We start from the raw sequence: 5971 nt of genomic DNA on the forward strand, positions 1-5971 counted from the left end.
CACGCAAACCCACGACAGCCTGGGGAAAAGCGCCATCCCGCACGCACCCCATGGAATTGCCCGCAGCCATATCAGGATAGATGCAAATGGCAGCTCCTTTTGGAAAATTTCTGTTTTCCTGGCTCCCCCAAATGGAATTCTCCGTAAGACTGCTAAGGGGCCTTTAAGAATTGAGACCTCTCAGAAGTTGGGAAAGGCCCTGGTTCCCCCTGTCCCCCCCCCCTCACCTTTTTTGTAATAAGTACAATGTAATTGTTTGGTTACGACATGAAGCTAATGGCAAACGCTTAGAGCATTTTTCATATATTAACTCACATTGCTCACAAAACTCGCAATCCTCATTTTACAGATGAATTAACTCATCTACAAAGAGGTTTAATGACTTGCTTAGGGTTTCAGAGCTTGTAAATGGTGGATTCAAACCTAGGCAGTTAAGATGTAGAGTCCATACACTTACTTAACTATAGTATAGTACAGACAACCATTGCTCAGAACTAGGCACTCGGGTCCAACATGCTTACAGAGTTGGCTGGAATGAAGTAATTTGAGTCAGAAACAAAAATTTCCCACATGGCACTCAAGGTCCAGGTAAGATGTAGGAAATATTAATTCATAGTGCATTGGTATTGAGACACAAGTTCAAAGTTATGAGCTAAGCATTGGTGTCTTTTAATCCTGTCAGTGTATATTTGGGAAATCTCCATGGAGTTACTTCCAACTGAGTCTGCATTTGAGGCCCGGATGGGCCTTCTGGCCTCCCGGTGATCAGCTCTGCATATATTTAGCGCTTATTTCACTCCACCTGGGTTACTGTGGTAGTGGGAAGCAATTCCTTTTGGATAAGATAGACTAGCAACCAAGGTTGTCAGCAAAGAAAGCAAAACAAGCATACAATCTGACACACTGAATTTAATAATACTTCCCAATTATTGAGCGCTTGCTGTATGCCAGACACTGTGCTAAGGACTGAACATACATGACTCATTTACGACTCACAAAAGCTTTGAAGTAGGTACTCTTATTATCTCTATTTTACAGATGAGAACATGGAAGCTCAAAAATATCAGAAAACTTTATCTACTACAGATCTGAAGCAGCATCAGAGATGAAAAGTTCCTAAAATGGGAAAGCGCCTGAGACAATATAAAAAGTCCAGTGTTGCTGGAAAATAGAGTGGAAGGAAGAGAGTTCTAAAATTATACTGGTGAGGCAAGGTAAGGAGAGACCAGATCCTGTGGACTTACAACCATGATAAAGATGTGATTTTTATCCTAAGAGCTATGAGAAGCCATTTGTTGCAGTCACTGTTACCTTGTATTCATGATATATAAAGAACTCTCAAAACTCAATGGTAAGGAAACAAACTCAATTTTTAAAAAATGGTCACAGGACTTAGACACTTCCCTAAAGAGAATAGACAGGTGACAAATAAGCACATGATAAAATGTTTAATACCATTTGATATTAGGGAAATGCAAATTAAAACCACTATGAGGATGTATATGTATAACTGATTCACTTTGTTATAAAGCAGAAACTAACACACCATTGTAAAGCAATTATACTCCAATAAAGATGTTTAAAAAAATAAATAATAAATAAAAATTTTAAAAACCACTATGAGGGGCTTCCCTGGTAGCGCAGTGGTTAAGAATCCACCTGCCAATACAGCAGACACGGGTTCGAGCCCTGGTCGGGAAGATCCCACATGCCATGGAGCAACTAAGCCCATGTGCCACAACTACTAAGCCTGCACTCTAGAGCCCACATGCCACAACTACTGAGCCCACACACCACAACTACTGAAGCCCGTGTGCCTAGAGCCCGTGCTCCACAAGACAAGCCACCGCAATGAGAAGCCCGTGCACCGCAATGAAGAGCAGCCCCCGCTCGCCGCAACTAGAAGAAAGTCCGTGCACAGCAACCAAGACCCAACGCGGCCAAAAATAAATAAATTAAATTAAATTAACATTTAAAAAAGAAACTCACAATGAGATGCAACTTTATATCAATTAAGATGGCTGAAATAAATATAAAAATAATAATACCAAGTGTTAATAAGGATGCAGAACTCTGCACTGGAACTCTCTTACATTGCTGATAGAAGTGCAAAATGGTACAGCCACTCTGGAAAACAGCTTGGCAGTTTCCTATAAAATTAAACCTATACCTAGCATATGACCCAGCAATTCCCCCACCCAGGTATTCACCCTAGAGAAATGAAGATTTATGTTCACACAAAAACCTGTACATACATATTTACAGCAGCACAATTCATAATTGCTCAGAATTGAAAACAATGCAGAAGTCCTTGAATGGATAAGCAAACTGAAGTATGTTCATACAATGAAATACTGCTCAGCAATACAAAGGAATGAACTATTAATACAAGCAACAACTTGCATGAACCTCAAGGGTATCATGCTGAATGAAATAAGGCACACTCATGAGTTTCATGGTGTATAAGATTCCAAATGTATGACAGTCTGGAAAAGGCAAAGCTAGAGGCATGGAGATCAGATCATTGGTTGCCAAGGACTAGGAGCCGGTGGAATATGTGACTAGAAAGGAGATGCGTGAGGAAGATTTTTGTGGCAATTGAACTATTCTGTATTCTGAGTGTGATAGGGGTTGCATGAATCTATACCTGTATTAAAACTCATAGCACTGGCCCCCAAATAAAATAAATGGAAAAAAAAGAAAAAGCTCTACAGGCCAATATTGCATAACTCAAACAGAACATCTACCAGCTAGATTCAGCCCATGAGCTATGAGGTTTTAACCTCTGCTCTTTAGTTTGTAGTACTCATATTAAAATAGAGCACCTCAAAATAATCTATGGTGTTAGAAGTCACGATAGTGGTTTCCTTTGGGGAAGAGGAGTAGGTAGTGACTGATGATCCATATGAGGGCTTCTAGGGTGCTGATAATGTTCTATGTCTTAATCTGGATGGGTTAGGGTAACCAACCATCTAGTTTGTCCAGAACAGAGGAGTTTCCCAAGATGCAAGTCTTCCAGTGCTAAAACCGGGACACCCCTAGGGAAGTTGGAAAAGTTGGTCACTCTACCAGTTATATGGGTATGTTAACCTTGTGAAAATTCATTGAGCTGTATAGTTGTGATTCATGCACTTTTCTACATGTGTGTTATAAAATACTTTGCCTTCAACTGGGCACAGATGAGGTCTGGTTAGCACAGGGTACACTAGAACTGTTATTTACAATAACGTAGACTTCTATTAACTCAACTTAAGGTTGCATTATCATTTTTCTCAGTCATGCCATAGAGCTAAAGCTGTGGTAAATTAAACCTCTCAGATATTTTTCACATGAACTGCTTTTAGGACATGGCAACCCTTTGCATCATTTTACAAGTAATTTCTAAACTTAGAGAGGACTTTAGATTTTTTCCCCCTATTAAAGTTCATCCTGGGACTTTCCTGGTTGTCCTGTGGGTAAGACTCTGCACTCCCAATGCAGGGGGCCCGGGTTCAATCCCTGGTCAGGGAACTAGATCCCGCATGTATGCTGCAACTAAGAGTTCGCATGCCACAACTAAAGAAGTCTGCATGCCATAACTAAAGATCCTGCATGCCACAACTAAGCCCATGTGCAGTCAAAATAAATAAATAAATATTTTAAAAATTCAGGGGCTTCCCTGGTGGCACAGCGGTTAAGAATCCGCCCACCAATGCAGGGGACACGGGTTCGATCCCTGGTCTGGGAAGATCCCACATGCCGTGGAGGAACTAAGCCCGTGCACTACAACTACTGAGCCTGTGCTCTAGAGCCCGTGAGCCACAACTACTGAGCCCGCGCACCTAGAGCCCCCGCTCCACAACAAGAGGAGCACCGCAATGAGAAGCCTGTGCACTGCAACGAAGAGTAGCCCCCACTCGCCACAACTAGAGAAAGCCCGCATGCAGCAATGAAGACCCAATGCAGCCAAAAATAAATTAATTCATTAAAAAAAAATTCGAGGGGGACCTTGAAGATGGCGGAAGAGTAAGACGCGGAGATCGCCTTCCTCCCCACGGATACACCAGAAATACATCCACACGTGGAACAACTCCTACAGAACACCTACTGAAGGCTGGCAGAAGACCTCAGACCTCCCAAAAGTCGAAAAAAAATAAAGTTCAACCTGCTTTTGCTCTTATTCTATTATATTTTACTGAAATATATGTTTGGTTTTGGGGATTTAATGTGTTAGCCTGGCCCCACATGATATTTTGCATTCTATTTAAAGGCATGAAAGAGCTCTCATCCACCAAATTCTACCCCCTTCACCCACCCTTGACATTATATATCAAAACCACCACTTTTTTCTGAGTAGCCCCTCCCTCATTGACTCACCTGCCAATACAGTTCCGAGCCCTTAGAACACTTTTGTTGTTATAAATTCAACTAAATTTTATTCATAGTAGTTGGGAAATATATGTACTAATTAAGGAGATTTTATGGTTAACCAAGTGTAATGGCGATGTGACATTTCACTCAGAACCCCCTCTTCAGAACTAAGGCACTCATTTCTAGCTGCTGGGAATATTGGTTGCCGACTGCTCACACTGAGTACCTCCTCAGAAATTGTCCTGTGTTGAAGGGAGCTGCCTTGCCTAAGGTCATGCCCCCTTCTCAGGGGCAGCCTACATGCAGTGATTGCTCAATGAAGGTCACAAAGGCCTAGTTTCTTTTCTTCATTTCAGGACATTTCTGAAGGACCATCTCAGTCTGTGAGATTGGTTGCGACCTCTTTGCAGCTTCTCCCTCTCTATCCAATCCTGATTTCCTTACTCCTTTACAGGTGTTGTTCCCAAAAGCAGCCCCCAATAATCCACCTACACACAAATCTCAAACTCAGAGTCTGTTTCCCAGGGAACCTTGGGAAAAATTCAAAGATGACTCCCATGATCTTCACCTTCTGGTATTCACATCTTTGTATGACCCTCTCCCCTTGAGTGAGTGGGGCCTGCAACTTGCTTCTAACTGATGGAATATGATGAAGATGATGGCATGTCACTCCTATGATTAGATTACAATGTAGATATAAGACTCCCTCTTGCTGGCATGCACTAGAGAGACTCCCTTGCTGGCTTTGAAGTAAACTGCCATATTGTGAAAGGGACTATGGAGAGGGCCACATGGAAAGGAACAATGGGTGGCCTCTAGGAGCTGAGAGCAGCCGTTGGTAAATAGCTAGCAAGAAAACAAGAACCTCAGTCCTACAACTGTAAGGAGATGAAGTCTGCCAACATTCTGAGAAAAGTGGATCTTTCCTTAGCTGAACCTCTGATGAGACTGTCACCCTGGCCAACACCTAGATTGTAGTCTGGTGAGACTTTGAGCAGATTACCCAGCCAAGATGAGCCCAGGCTCCTGACTTACAGAAACTGTGAGATAATAAATGGGTGTTGCTTTAAACTGTTGAATTTGTTACACAGCAATAGAAAACTAATATACCAACCTATGACACCAAGAGCTAATACATACACTTGTAGAAAGAGTCAAGGAAGACTGGAGAATGAGAAGCCTTCATGGTGTACAACATTTGATTTTGAAATTATATCAAACTGTTCTTAGAGATATCTCAAGTTGTAGAGAAAATCTTTTGATGGGGATTCTATTTTTAATTAGGTAACTTGATATTCTGCTCCAGAATGGAATGAAGTTGACACATCCTAAAATTTTTCAGTATCTAAATTTGTCAAAACAGTCAAAGGAATTAAAAGTAGAGATAGGGCTTCCCTGGTGGCGCAGTGGTTGAGAGTCCGCCTGCTGATGCAGGGGACACGGGCTCATGCCCCGGTCTGGGAAGGTCCCACATGCCATGGAGCGGCTGGGCCCGTGAGCCATGGCCGCTGGGCCTGTGCGTCCGGAGCCTGTGCTCCACAACGGGAGAGGCCACAGCAGTGAGACGCCCGTGTACCGCAAAAAAAAAAAAAAAAAAAAAAAAAGAAAAATTAATTGCAAA

Source organism: Neophocaena asiaeorientalis, unplaced genomic scaffold (genome assembly GCF_003031525.2).
Source record: "Neophocaena asiaeorientalis asiaeorientalis breed wild unplaced genomic scaffold, Neophocaena_asiaeorientalis_V1.1 scaffold1106, whole genome shotgun sequence".
Taxonomy (NCBI): domain Eukaryota; kingdom Metazoa; phylum Chordata; class Mammalia; order Artiodactyla; family Phocoenidae; genus Neophocaena; species Neophocaena asiaeorientalis.